Consider the following 16,285-nt stretch of genomic DNA (forward strand, 5'->3'; position numbering starts at 1 on the left):
GTATAACTTGGTCTAGTGTAGAGTTAAGTAAAGTTGTTTCTTTACTATGTACTTTTGTAACGTACAATCCGATGGTCATGATATGTAGTGATCCGACAGTTCATTCTCTCCTCAATATTGCCGACACTTGATCCGTGACTTAACACTCGATTGGTCCATGATCTCTATTTAAAGAGCATGGAGGGTCATTTGTAGGATAACCATTCATGAGAGAATCTTATGTAAATTTTCATTCTTTTATTAATAAATTGCCTGAAGTGGCCACGTTGGCTCAGGCCGTGGACTGTTTCCCTCTTAGAGGGTTTTAACCACGTCAACAATATTGGTGTATTGATCTGTGATCTATTTGTGAGCGGTGTCCTTTAGCTTTCTGTCTGAGGAACTTACCCTATAAATTTCTACATGGTATCAGAGGCAAGTTGAGGGCTGCATCCGTTGGTGATCCAAATCTGAAGCCGGTAGAACTGCATTCGAATACTGTTTCCTAGATCTACTATTTCTGACTACTTTTGGGCTGAGACGACTTCTCATTGTGTTAGCAGCATCTATTCCAATGAGGAACCCCTTTCATTTCACGCGAAAAGGTTTCTGGTAGCCCTAGCTACGTCATTTTTAAGATTTGGAGGTATACAATGTTTATTTGCAGTTTTTAGTTATTTTCTCTCTATTTATTTCAATTTATTTAGCTCTTTATTTTTTAATTACCGGATCTATACCTTTCATTTCTGCATATGCTCTTTGCCCCGCAACTCTGTGCAATCTGGGCAAATCAGAAACAGAAAGGAAGGATTTTTCTCATGTGTATGCTCTTTTCTGCCACGCCTTAGTGTGATCTCAGAAAATCAGAAACATTGAGGAAAATATATAGTTTCTGGCTAAATCTAACTTCAAGCTGTAAGGTTTGTTTTTTTTTTTTGTATTTCTGTGTTGGGTTTTATGTTTTTTGTTTTGTAGGCAAAAAAAAGAGCTTTTTCAAGTAAGCACGCACCCCAAAGCTTCAGTGACTTAAAAAAAAAAACCCTTCCTCTTTTCCAAAAATTATTAACCTTTTAATCTAGCTCACTTGGTCCAAAGCTACTTTATGAGAATAGAGGTCATGAGTTCAAGTCTTTCTTGGTCCAAAGCTACTTTATTAGATAAAGTTTGGAAAGGGGGTAGATTTTTTTTTAAATATAACATTATCATTCATTTCCGCACATTCCTGCACTTCATCGGAATCTTCAACAAATTTTCTTCAAAAATCCATAACTTCTTCATTCAGAAGCCATTTTCAGAGTTGTTTTTTTTAATCAGCTTATTTTTTCGAGATCTTTCCATTGGAACACTTATTTTCAGCATATACAGCTTCAGTTTCTATTAAAATGGAAAGTCCATGCCAAGTTATTCTTGACAACACCAACTACTTCCAATGGTGGTCCTACATTGTGGATTTACTTAGAAGTAAATGTCTTTAGAGAATATCCTCAGACCAAGAAACCAAACCAAAAGATGAAGATAAGGCAGCCAAATGGGAAAATAGGCAAGATCAAGCACGCAACTTAGAGCCCATCAACTCAAAAATGAGTTGCTTACATTGGACCCCAATAATTTTTCTTCCATTGAATATTTTTTGTCCAAGTTCAAGACCCTTAGACTTCTCTTGGAAGGTGTTAAGGTTAAGAAAGAAGATGGTAACCTTATCTATTCCATTCTTACTAAGTTGGGACCAGCCTACTCTGTGTTTGTTTCCACCTTCCATTCTACAAGAGAAGCCTTCATTTCTCAAGGACAAGACTACAAGTCCCCTTCCTTTGATTCCTTTTGTGATTCTTTAATAAGAGAACAAGAAAAACTCTTACACCTTGTTCTTCTTAATCTTGGAAACTCTTCTAAGAAAGCCTTAGCTACCCAACAGCAACCAAATTCAAAGAATCTTAAGAAGTCGTATCCTAAAAGGAATGGTCCTAAACCAAACAAGGGTCCTAAGCAATTTCAGCCTCAAAATGACAAATCATTTCAACAAAATGATAAGGCAAATAAAAACAAAGGGAAGAAGACTGATTGACATTGCCACTTAGAATCCAAATGCTTTAAGAAGATGGAAGCCTTGGAAGCAGCAATGAAGAAGCATAACATCCATTTGGAGCACTCTTCAACTTCAACTTCATCTTCAAGAATAACACTTTCTGCATGTGGTTGTCAAACATCTCGGTTTGGATATGCACTTAATGTATCTTCTTCTTCTAATTCTCATGAGTGGCTCATTGATTCTGGAGCTTCTTATCACATGGCCAAAAACAAAGCCATGTTTTCTTGTTTAAATGATTGTAACACCAAAAATATATATGTTGGTGATGATAGATCTCTTAGTGTTGTAGGGACTGGAACTATTCATATAGACAATGGTCAATTTAATGATGTATTATGTGTTCCAACCTTATCCTGCAACCTTCTATCTGTATATCAGATAACTCATTCAGGTGAAGGTAAAATCGTTGAATTTTCACCTCACGATGTTGTAATTAAGGACCTAAGAGATCCTAGATAGATTTTAGCTACTAGCGTTGCTGATGATTCTACAAGGTTGTATAAGTTTAACAACTTTGGGTCATCATATATTCCCTCGGTATTTTTTGCTCATAATGATGAATTGAGAAAACTTTGGCATGAGCGATTTGGTCACTTAAACTATTGCTCCCTTCAGAATCTATGTAAAGAAAATATGGTGACAGGTCTTCCAATGGTATCTTGTAGAGATGGTGTTTGTTCCGGATGTGTACTCAGAAAACATCATTGGGATAGTTTTGAAAAACGTGCCTCTTGGCACACCTCATCCCATTTATAGCTTGTGCATAGTGATTTATCTGGTCCTCTTCCAGTTGTTTCATTCTCTTGCTACAAGTATTTCTTAACTTTCATTGATGTTTTCTCCAGACACACTTGGGTATACTTCTTAAAACTCAAGAGTGAAGTGTTTAACATGTTCTTGGCCTTTAAGGCCTTTGTTGAAAACAATCTGGACATCAAATTCTTAAGCTAAGATTTGATAATGGTGGAGAATATGTTAACAACAAATTCATCAAATTTTGCACTAAGAATGGAATTCAAATGCAACATATTGTTCCATATACTCCACAACAAAATGGCGTAGCTGAAAGGAAGAATCGCACCTTAAAGGAAATGGCTAATTGTATGCTTCGATCTAAAGGACTTGGTCTTAATTTCTGGGTAGAAGCAATTAACTGTGCAAATTACATAATAAATCGCACTCCTACTAAGGTTTTAAAGAATATTACTCCAGAAGAAGCATGGAGCTCAATTAAACCAGATGTAAGTCACTTTTGTGTTTTTGGAAGTGAAGCATGGGCCCATATTCCAGATCAGAAACATAAAGCTTTAGAATCTAAAAGTGAAAAATGTATTTTTGTTGGATATTCTGAATATGTCAAAGGATAGACTTATTCCACTTAAGTCCAAAAATGTTATCATAAGAAGAGATGTAAAGTTTGCTAAAAATATATCGGCCTACGAGCCTAGTTCGGCAGATGTGCCACCTCTCTCTATCTCTTCTACTTTTGAAAATATTTCTTCTTCAGATGATGAAAGCGAGGATGACAATCCTCCCCCACCTTCTCAGGATCCTCCTTTAGCTCATCAACTTCCAAAATGGGTCTGTGCTACTCGGGATGCAGCAGGTGCTCTTGTCACTTGTCCTATAGATCACCGACATACACGTTCTCTATTTAATAGAGCCTCTTCTTTATTGGATCAAGCTTCAGTGAATTATGATCCTGACACCTTTGCAGAAGCTTCAGGCCATCCAGATTGGGACGCAGCTATGAATGAACAATATTGTTCATTATTGGCAAATGATACATGGGATCTTGTTCCTCTACCAAAGGGACGAAAACTTGTTAGATGCAAATGGGTTTACAGAACCAAGTATGGACCAGATGGAAAAGTTGATAAACATAAAGATCGTCTTGTTTCTAAGGGTTTTTCACAAGTTGAAGGCATTGAATATACTAAAACCTTCTCCCTTGTTGCAAAAATGAACTCTATCTGCCTCGTTCTTTCCCTTGCTGTCTCTTTCAAATGGGAAGTCCATCAGATGGACGTTAAATCTGCCTTCTTGCATGGGGACTTACATGAAGAAATCTATATGGAACAACCTACTGGCTTTATACAAACAAAATCCAGCCTTGTATGTCGGCTTAAGAAATCCCTTTATGGTCTCAATCAAGCTCCTCGGGCTTGGTATGCCAAAATGGATAGCTTTCTTTTAGAAACTGGCTTTTCTAGGTGTCATTTTGACAATATTGTCTACACCAAGAAAGTGGGCAAGTCTCTTATCATTCTTGTTCTTTATGTTGATGATCTTATCCTTACTAGTAGTGATCCCAACCTTATAAACCATGTGAAGTCCAGCTTAAAAAGAAGTTTGAAATGATAGACGTAGGACACTTGCATTATTTTCTTGGTCTTCAAGTCTTGCAATCCAAGGAAGGTTTTTCCCTTTCCCAGTCCAAGTATGCCTATGATCTTCTATGCCATTTTCACATGGAAGACTGTAAGCCAACCCCTTCTCCCTTTTAGTCTGGAGCCAAAATTTCAGTCACTTGTACTTCCCCTGAAGTTGATGCTACCTTATACCATCAACTTGTAGGAAAACTTTTGTATCTGATCCATACTCATCCTGACCTTTCCTTTGCTGTTGGCCTTATTTCTCGGTTTATGCAAAATCCACATGACAGTCATTGGAAAGCAGCTAAAAGAATACTTCGTTATGTTTGAGGTACAACTCAGTTTTGGATTCATTACAGTGCAGAAGCATCTCCTCTATTGGTTGGTTTCACTGATTCTAATTGGGTCGGTGACCCTGCTGATCGGAAGTCTACTGTAGGTTATGTGTTCACTCTTGGTTCAGGACCTATTACATGGGCTTGCAAGAAACAAAGTTCCATTTCTCTTTCTTCAGTAGAAGCCGAGTATCGTGGTGTCGTAGAAGCTAGTAAGGAAGCATTGTGGCTTTGTCAGATCCTGTCAGAATTTGGCTTTCAGCAGCAGCATCCAACTACACTTTGGTGTGATAATCAAAGTGCCATTCAACTATGCAAAGATCCAGTCCAACATCAGCGTAGAAAACACATTAAAATGCACATGCACTTGATTAGAAAGCTCATTCATGACCATGTTCTTGAAGTGTAATATTGTTCAACATATGATCAAGTTGCAGACATCTTTACAAAGGCTCTCACAGAGGTGAAGTTTACTAAACTTCGATTTATGGTTGGAGTATAGGAAGTTGTCACTAAGGGGGGATAGGTGCTAGTGCCTCCTTCCTTCTCCTATTGTGTCATATTTGTACATCCTTCAATCCTATCCCAAATTGTTCTTAAGGGGGGATGTTAGGATATTTTGACACATAGGAAATAGTTAAGTATAACTTGGTTTAGTGTAGAGTTAGGTAAAGTGTGTTTCTTTACTATGTACTTTTGTAACTTACAATCCGTCGATCACGATATGTAGTGATCCAATGGTTCATTCTCTCCTCGGTATTACTGACACTTGATCCATGGCTTAGCACCCGATTGGTCCATGATATCTATTTAAAGAGCATGGAGGGTCATTTTTAGGGTAACCGTTCATGAGATAAGCTTATGTAAATTTTCATTCTTTTATTAGTAAATTGCCTAAAGTGGCTGCGTTGGCTCAGGCCATGGATTATTTCCCTCTTAGAGGGTTTTAACCACGTCAACAATACTGGTGTATTGATCTGTGATCTGTTTGTGAGCGGTGTCCTTTGGTGTTCTCTCTGCGGAACTTACCCTATAAATTCATACAAAAATCATGCATGCAGAAGGATTAATGCACAAGAGGATTGCGCAGTTCTGACAGGGTGTGAGATGAGTGTGAGAGATCAGTGTTCCACTTGGTTGAGAGTCTTCCACTTGGTAACAGGAGGATCACCTAGGAGAAACTGTGCAAGGAAATAGGAGCTTGGAGGGCAGAGGAGAAGGCTTGTGAGAAGCCAGGATTGCCTGTGAGCATCCACGAGGATTGTACTGAGAGCTGGCTAGCTATGAGAGCTAAGGCTTTGTATAATCTTTATGTATTTCCACCTTGTATGATAATACAGATAATGGGGTTTTTAGCTGAGGCTTTCCCATGAGTATTTTCATGTGTTTTTTTCATTGATTCTTCTTCTTATTTTGATTATACGTGTTCAGATTGATCTTTCTCAATCTTTAAGCTTCCGAAAATTGATAGTAGAAGTAGATTATAGTATTTTGCTTTGGTATATTGCATTATCAGGTTAATTTATAGTCAGATTTTCTATAGAGATCTCAGAAGGATATTTGTAGAGAATTTGCAGAATTTGTACATGGTATCAGAGTGAGGTTATCTATAGAGAAATTTCTACAATTTGTGGATTTCTCACTGAGTCATGATTGTTTAACTGTAACACAACGAGCTATGAATTCAACTTGACAACTAAATCCCTAATTCCAAGAGCAATTGTTTTGGACAAGAGTTCAATGACTGCATTGTATTCAAAATTATTGTTAGTTGTTCAACCAAGGCATATACCTTGTAAGTTAATCAACTCGCCATTAGGGGCATAGAGTACCCATCCTGCAGAAGACAAGTTTCGTGTGCTACGGAAAGCACCATCAACAAAACCAATGGAATGGCTTGACGACATATGAAGACCGAGTAAATTTACATGGATGACCTCACGGAAAAACTTTAGAAGGAGTCCATTTTCAGACTTGGGTAATCGATCAACAAAGAATAAAATCAGAGTTTCACCTTTGACATGATGTGTAAGCATCGACTCGGCCAAATAATAGAGTAAAACACATAACAAGCTATTCCTCCATGCCCCCTGGGCGAGTGAGGGTGGCGATTCATAAGATGTAAACCCTCCTGTCATCCTGTCTGCTTTGTGGTGGTGCGCTATACCTTGACCTTATCCTCAGCATCCTTTTTTCTCTTTTTTGCCAACTACTCCATCTTCAACTTGGCCTCTTCCTTTTTTTGCCATGCTGTGGTCTTGCTAGATCCAGCTGTCAAGTCCGAGGCAGTGCGCGAATATGTCGGCCAGTGGTCGAGGACCTCTGTAATTGCATCGTCTATGGCCAGATATGGTAGGTCATACCATTTCTTCTCAGGGTCCTTTCGTGCATGTATCGAGACCCGGTGGAAGTCGGCCTTGAACTCCATATACTCTTGTAGCTTCTCAAACATAGTTGGCAATAGCCGCGGTTTATGGTTGATGGCCATATGGATGTTCATCTCCATCAAGATCAAAAAGATCTTGTTGTCCTTGACCCTTTGAGGGTCCTTCGTAGCCCATAGCGAAGTGAACTTTGTTTCTTCTGGTAGGTTGGGTGTGACTAGAGGAAACTGGATATCCTTTGGTAACTCCCACGTGACCAACACTATGGACAGCAGTAATCAAGCATAGTGGAATGTTTTGCTATGATTTTGCGCCTCTCTGTAGTTCATGAGGAACTCCCCATAGACATAGTGTGCCCAGTTAAATTGTACGCCCTCTGCACACTAGGCCGCTAAGGTTACTACTGGTGTCGTCACTTCATCTGCACGACAGTTTTGCATAATCTTTCCTGCCAAGATTTGCGTTGCTACTTTGACAGCGGGGTCAACTATACTTGTGATGGCGTAGCCACGTGGATTCTTAGAAAGTTTGAATTTGTCCTTCATGGCTTCAACGAGGTCGCACTCACCTGTTGATGAGCCTAGGTATTGCAATAAGAATGCTGCAACTCCCAGGGCTACCAGCTTTACTTATCAACCTGAGGTTCTTACAAATTTGGAGGTGACAGTGCTATATGCACAAGTAAAAGTGAAGGTACTGCCTGTTGTCACTGCTCATCTGGAAAGAGACCCTAGGGGTTGCAAGCTAGACTTCTATAGGGTTAGAAGAAGCTTAACTCTTTGATGGAAGAAGAGAAAATCTATCCTAAGGGAGAGATACTTCTACTGCAGTATTGAAGAAAATAGCATGAAATGGTAAACCATACCATAACCTAACTAACCATCCAAACATCTATGCTAAGAAGAATTTCTAAATTAACACTAACCTAATGCTAATTATCTAAGTTACATAAGTAAAGAGCATCAAAACTAGACTAAGGTATAAGAAAAGAACTAAACTAACTCGGATTTCAAGCGGAAGAGCAGTCGGAGGACGAAATCAGTGAAAGGAGGACATGAGGGAGCAACAATGCATAAGAACTATTGGATCAGTTGGGTTAAAGGAAAATGAACAACGAAGATCGGATCACTGGCGGTTATGTAGATAGATGGGCGAATAGGGTTAACTAACAGGATGAACGATGAAGATCTTATCGGGAAGGCTTAAGTGAATAAATGGATGAACGGGGTTAATAAACAGGATGAACGACGGAGATCATATCATGAGGGATTAAGTGAGAGATAGATGAACAAGGCTAACAGGAGAAATGAATGGTTGAGATCTGATGCGCGGGTGAAGTCAAGAGATGGACGGACGAGGTTAATAAGAGTGATGGATGGTTGAGATCTGATCGAGTGGGTGAAGTCAAGAGATGGATGGCGGAGATCGTATCACAGGAAAAAGAAACGTGTGGAAATGTTGGAGCGGGTTTCTAAGGCGGTAAGTAGTTTCTCACGCGCCCTTTAGGCTGTAAGCAGTATTTGGAAATTTCATGCGATTAGCCTTACTACGTGACATGTAGCATGAGAAAGCCATTTTTCTCTTGTGCTCTCGGGCATATAACTTTTGAGCACTAATCCGCATGTGATTGCGCGATAGCTATTGGATCAGGCGGGGCCAATCAACAGTGTAGATCTACCACACTAGTTGGCGATTAGGTGAAGTGAAAACTGTTGGATTAGGCAAGGCAGATTAACGATGGGGTTTTAAAGTGCCTAAAGGTGTGGAGGTGAAGCGATAGTCGTTAGATCAAGCGACGCAGATCAATGGTGGGGACTTAAAGCTCATAAAGCAAGTGGTGGACTCCACGCAAGGCAGCAGTTGGAGAAAATAGTGTATCGGATGGTGATTGTGAAGGTTTGTTGGTGATCGGATGGTGAGGAAGCCATGTAGGAGGAATGTGTTGAACACGGTTTCAAATGAATGACAGAGAAAACCAATGAAGGTGAACAAGTAATTGCATCAAACAATGAACTCCATAGCTCATGCGAGAATTAGAGACTGTGTTTTTGGGGTTGTTGAAGGGTCTCTTCCTCAAGTCATGGTCCCAGAGGGAGGAGATGAGGCCAATACACCTGTGCACAACCTGATAATGATCTTTTTCCTATAACTAACACGTGAGTTGAAAGAATTCATAAATGGAATTAAACTACAGCAAATGCAGCTATTGAAGCAAGTGAACAGGAAAACCATGAATAATCTACACTATATTGTTGTAATGAAAGTGCAACCACTTAAGAAAATAGACAATGAAAACCATAAGGCTACTTAAGCAAATGAACAGAAAACCATGAAACTACTTAAGCAAATAAACATAACAAAACTATATGCTAGGATACAGGTACAATAAAGAGGAGCTTTGGCTACTTGGGTCGGGCCCTAACCCAAGAGCTTCAGCCCTCAGAGTCAACTCAGAGTTGGCTTAAAGAGAACTCGTTCTTATTATAAAAACCATGAATTACAGAACAAACTGTCACATGTCTCCAGTAGCTCAGAAGTAAAATAGAGTTTTACAATAGAAGTCTGAATCCTAATGAGGTCCTAAGCCTCTCTACTTATACATTTGATAAATTGGTTTATGTCCTTTTCACTTGCTCGATTGTCTTCTAGTCTTCAAAGTGATGGTTGTTTGCACTCCGAGCTGATGGAGGAATATTTGAATGGAGGGGTAGTAAATGAGGAGGATTTATCTCCTATAATTACTCTCCCTTGTACCATTCAAGTTTTTACCAAGGTCTTTGCCACAGCTCCTTGCTTTTACCATTTATTACTTTATTCCTACATTTTTCCTTGCTTTTATCTTTTATTCCTCCATTTCATGAATATTAGACCACAAAGCAAAATATCCAACTCTAACTCATCTCATAAACAAAATAAAATCAAAAGTATGCAATAAGTTGTGAAAATAGTTGGTTTGTCTAAGCTACGAGGTGTATTAAGGACAATTAAGGCCCATATAATTACTCAATGATGAGGCTCATCATCACCCCCCTACTGAAAGTGTTGCTCATCCTCTGAGCAACTTAGTTAATGTCCATGTCCTTCATGGCTCTGGTAGCCTCTCTAACATCCCTTGCTTCTGTTGTGGTCTCTTCTTCTTGTTTATAGAAGCCTAATTTCCTTTCTACTTCTTCCCACTACCTCTTTTCCTCTTATTCTTTTCTTCCTTTTAGCATCCCTAGGAGTAGTGGTGGACTGAGTTTTAGGCCTATCCAATTGACCTTCAACCTTTGCATTGATTGCTTATACATAGGTGTCCTGTTGAGTGCCTCTCTCAACCTTTGAGGGGAGTGATATTCTCTAATCTTCAAGCTATGTGGCAGTGTGTTCCATCTCCTTTAGCAAGCATGTATATTATCATCTCTGAGTAGCCTAAACATATCCGAAAAATGTGAAATTGCTCGCCCTTGGGCATCAAGATATCTAAGTGCCAGTTGAGGATCATTTGCAATTAGATTATGGGTGTTGATTAGGGCCATGGGATTTGATTGTTCAACTCTGATGAAAAGAGGTTCATTTTTCTCTCTGGTCAACATCCTTTTCATCTCTGCAGCCCTTGAATTCTCATGGGTCATCGATGATGCCAAAGCCATTAATTGTAGATCTCCTAGCTCTGCATTAGGATCCCAGATATTCATGTCTGTGAGGGCCATGTTGTGCAAGTAAAACTCAACCATTTTGGCCCTATCCTCTAGTGCACTTTGATCACAAAGATCAATAAATTGTATACAGTCCTGAAATGGCATGGTGCCCCTTTGTGCTAGTGTTTTAATATGAAATTGTATCCATTGTTATCTGAGTTAAAGAGTATAGGATTTTGCTGGAATCCTACACTAGATAGCCTCCAAGGAGAGGCTGGCCATACATGCTAGTTGGTTTTCATTTTCCTGCAACTGTCCTATCTATTTTTCTTATCTTCTTCCTTTTGCTGTTCTTTCTCATCTCCATCAGTTTCTTCCTCTCGTTTCAATATCATTCTCCTTGTGTTCCTTTTTAGCATCATCCTCCTTGTGTTTCAACATGTTCCTATGTATTAGTTTCTTATTCATTCATCTCATCCCATATTAGCTCTATATCTTATTCTTGTTTTGCCTCCTCCTCACTGACAAAAGGACTAACATCATAGATGAGGGTTTTGATGTCATCCTCTGCTAGTAAGTCTCTGAAGACTGACCATTTTATAAGGATCTTGAGGTTTTGGAGGGCATCCTCAATGACGATTCTGATCAAACCATGGTGAGCCAACTATTGGGAATTCCCTTCCTTTACTTTGCTGCTGGAGTCTGTAAGTGATTGCATCAAGAAATAGGGTATGCTGAGTCTTTGGTGATGTTATGAAACCAGCTCACAAAAAGATAGAAAAGAGAGATTCACGCCTTAGAATTCAGCATCTTAGAGGGGGCAACCTCCTTTACATTACATAAATGAAAAATTCTTCGATGATTCAAATGACAATACCTCCTTTCTATATATAGGAGTCTATGGAGTCACAATATAATCCAGCCGACCTAACAATAATAATATAAAGCCACAAAAATAACAATAGAGGGATTCTATGGGCACATTAATAACAATATGGGGGTAATGGGGGCACAACAATATAAATAAGAGGTATAACTACAATAGTAATGGGGTAATCACTAGTATTATAGGGACCCAACATGCCCCTCTCCTTCAAAAAAGTGTTGTCCTCAACGCTTGAGTAGTTCAGGATACTTCTGCATAAAATTCTCATCCTCCCATGTGGAATCTTCAGCGGATAAGTTCTTCCACTTGATAAGGTACTCTGAAATTGATCGATTTCGTAGCTGTCGAGTTCTTGTTTCTATAACTGCTTCTGGTTCCAATATAATTTTTCCTTCCTCATCAAGTTCTGGCAATATTGTTTGAACTGGGAGCTTGTCGCCTATAACCTTCTTTAAGCATGAAACATGGAAAACTGGGTGCAATCGAGAAGCTGCAGGAAGCTCCAATTTGTATGCCATAGTACCAATCTTTTGCAACACCTTGTACGGACCATAATACTTTGGTGATAATTTATTATCCTTCTTAGCTTGCTTGAGGGACATTTGCTTATATGGTTGTAGCCGTAGGAATACCCAATCACCTACATCAAAACTTCTTTCACTGCGATGTTGATCTGCCTGTTGTTTCATTCTATTTTGTGCAACACGAGGTTATCCTTTAAGAGTTGGAGGACTTGTTGTTGATGTTCGATGTGATGTTCCACTGCCTGAACCTTAGAATTTTCTCTTAAATATGATGTGATGGATGGTGGTTGATACCCATAAAGTGCCATAAATGGGGTCATTTTTGTTGCTGTATGAAAGGAAGTGTTATACCACCATTCAGCCAGAGGCAACCATTTGACCCATTGTGTCTGTTTATCAGATACAAAGCAACGAAGATATCCTTCCAAACATTTGTTTACTATCTCAGTTTGCCCATCAGATTGAGGATGATAAGATGAGCTATGAGCTAACTGAGTACCAAGACAAGAAAATAATTCTGTCCAAAAATTTCCAGTGAAAATGGGATCTCTGTCACTTACAATAATCTTTGGGTTTCCATGTAGCTTTTGAATTGTTTCCATAAATGCAGTAGAAACTGTACTGGCTTTAAATGGATGTGATAATGCACAAAAGTGTGCATACTTGGTAAGTCTGTCAACTACCACCATGATGACACTCTTTCCCTCAGACTTGGGTAAACCTGTGATAAAATCCATTGAAACCTCCTCCCAACGTTGGCTTGGAATGGATAAAGGTTGTAATAGACCTGGTGTCTTAATTGTTTCAACTTTATTTTGTTGGCAAACCAAACATTCTGCCACAAACTTTTGAATATCTGATTTAAGGCCATCCCAAAAAAATTCCTTCTTAACCCTGTGGTAAGTTTTTAAAAATCCTGAGTGCCCTCCTAAGGGAGAAGTGTGCAATTCCATAAGAATCTTTTGTTTTAGCTGGGAATTCTTACAGAGGTATAAGCGATCTTTGTACCATAACGAATCATTTTTCCAGCTAAATGTATCAGACGTACTGGAATCTTGTTGTAGCTTTCGAATAAGTGCCCACACTTCTTCGTCATTCTTCCATTCCTCCCTTGCTTCATTTATCCAATCTGGTTGGATAATAGAAATGGCGCACAACAATGCTTCCACATCCTCATCCTTTCTTGAGAGTGCATCTGCCACCACATTTTGCTTCCCTTTTTTGTAGATGATTTCAAAGTCATAACCCAACATCTTTGTGACCCACTTTTGTTGCTCTTCAGAGGATAATCTTTGTTCTAAAAAGTATTTAAGGCTATCATGATCCGTTTTTACCTTGAAGTGTCTTCCCATTAGGTAGGGTCGCCATTTCTTAAGTGCATGGAGTATTGCCAACATTTCCTTCTCATAAATAGCTTTTCTTAAAAACTTTCCCTTGATTGGACGACTTTCAAAAGCAATGGGTCTTTCATCTTGCATTAGAACAACACCAATTCCATTTCCTGAAGCATCACATTCCACAATAAAGGTTTTTGTGAAGTCCGGTGTAGCTAAGACCGGTGCTTGGCACATTGCCTCTTTAAGATGTTCAAAGGCCTTTGTTGCTTCCAGAGTCCATGAAAATGCATCTTTCTTCAATAATGTTGTTAGAGGTGCTGCTATTCTCCCATAATTCTTAACAAACTTGCGATAATACCCTGTCAACCCAAGAAATCCTCGCAAATGCTTTATGGATGTGGGGATTTTCCATTCCTTAATGGCTTTAATTTTGCTAGGGTCTACCTTAACTCCTTCATGAGATACAATATGACCCAAATATTCCACCTCCTGGACTCCAAAGAAACATTTGGATCTTTTTGCATATAATTGTTTCTCCTCCAATAGTTGTAGCACCCTGTCAACATGTTCAACATGATCCTTCCAAGACTTGTTGTAGATTAGTATATCATCAAAAAATACTAACACAAATTTTCTAAGGAATGGTTTGAAAATTGAATTCATCAAACCTTGAAATGTTGAAGGTGCATTGGTAAGGCCAAAAGGCATGACCAAAAATTCATAATGACCCTCATGAGTTCTAAATGCCGTTTTCGGAATGTCTTCAATCTTCATTCTGATTTGATGATATCCTGAACGAAGATCCAACTTGGTGAAGTAAATTGATCCATGCAATTCATCCAGTAATTCATCAATGACAGGAATGGGGAACTTATCTTTAATAGTGAGCTTGTTGAGCTCCCTATAATCCGGACACATGCGCCATGATCCATCCTTCTTGTGCACCAATACTACTGGAGCAGAGAAAGAACTTTGACTCGGTTGAATTATACCAGCCTCTAGCATTTCTGCAACCATACGTTCAATTTCACTTTTTTGGACATAGGGATATCTGTACGGCCTGATGTTTGGAGGAACACTTCCTGGAATCAGATGAATAGCATGATCATGATCACGCATAGGTGGGAGACCTTTGGGAGTCTCAAATACCTTGGAATGATTGTCCAGGACTTTTTGGAGATCTGGAGAAATAGATGATTCCAATGTGGAAACATCTAGCGAACATAATTGTGCAATTACACCTCTTTGCTCCTTTTTTAGAAGCTTTGTCATACCATTAGAGCTGATTATCTTTCCTGGTTTCCCTGCAATACCCCTTAATTCAACTTCCTTTCCTTCCACAGAAAATTTGATGAAAAGTTCTTGAAAATTAAAAGCTATTGTACCCAAGGATTGTAGCCATTGGACTCCTAGTACAACATCAACACCTCCCATTGGAATGGAAAGCATTGGGCTAGTCAATACATATTCTCCCATGGATAGCTTGATATTATGGCACTTTCCAGAGCAATTTATTGTTCCTCCATTTGCAATCATCACTTGACACTCTGGTGCTGGATATAGGAAGCAATTCAATTCTTTTGCTACCCTACAATGAATAAAATTGTGGGTGCTTCCTGAATCAATCAACACTATTACCTTTTTCTTCTTGATTTGTCCTTCTATCTTGATGGTTTGAGGAGTGGTAATTCCTGCCAATGCATTACAAGATATGGTCGGATTTATTTGTTCTTCATCTAGGCTTTGTTCCTGGAGTATATCTTCTTCTTTTGACCTTTCTTGCTCCTTTTCTTCTTCCTCTTCACAATCTATGTAGAATAATTTCTTCTCAGCACACTTATGACCTTTAGTGTATTTGCTATCACAACTGTAACAAAGCCCTTTTGCTCTTTTTTCTTCCAATTGTTGTGGTGTCAACCTTATAGGTTGTGGAAGACTAGGGGCAACAACACTTCCGTCTTTATAGTTGTGAGTGGTATGCTTCCTGGTTGCCATAATTTTGCTTTCCATTTTTCTTGCTAACCTGAATGCCTTCTCTAATGAATCAGGTTCCCAAAGGCGAACATCATGTTGGATATTATCCTTTAAAGACCCTATGAACACATCAATCCTATGCTCCTCTGGAATATCTTTTACCCTTATGTTCAATTTTTGGAACTCCTCAATGTGCTCCATTATTGAACCCTTTTGTTTGAGACTTATCAATTGGCTAAAAAAAGTGTTGCTTTTTGTATCCTCATAATGTGCTATCAATTCTTCCGTAAAAATTTCCCAAGTGATAAATTGTTTACGAGAGCAAAGCCATTGATACCATACAAACTGATTTGGTTCCAAATATAAAGTTGCCATACGTACCTTTTGTGTGTTTTGCACATTATTGAGATCGAAGAATTGCTCCATCTGTAATATCCATGTGGCGGGATCCTTGCCATCAAACTTCCTCATATCGATTTTTGGAATATGGTGGGTCTTCGATCCAACATTAGAATCTATGGAATCATGATTAACATTTCTTTTGTTCACATCATGAGTTTCCTTTACAACCTTTTCACCATTAGTAATTATTTCTTGTAGAAAATTTGTCAAATCTGTCTTCAAATCTGCCATGTCTGTCTTCAAATCTGTCTTCAAATTTGCCATGTCTTTCTTCAAATCTGTCTTCAAATATATCTTGAAATCGTCCATCTTACCTTCCATGCCCTTTATCTTAGATTCCACGCCATTTATCTTAGCATCTGTTAGCTTTTGTGAGCGTG

Source organism: Pinus tabuliformis, chromosome 4_1 (genome assembly GCF_031772625.1).
Source record: "Pinus tabuliformis cultivar Carrire ecotype Pingquan chromosome 4_1, CPIR1, whole genome shotgun sequence".
NCBI classification, from domain to species: domain Eukaryota; kingdom Viridiplantae; phylum Streptophyta; class Pinopsida; order Pinales; family Pinaceae; genus Pinus; species Pinus tabuliformis.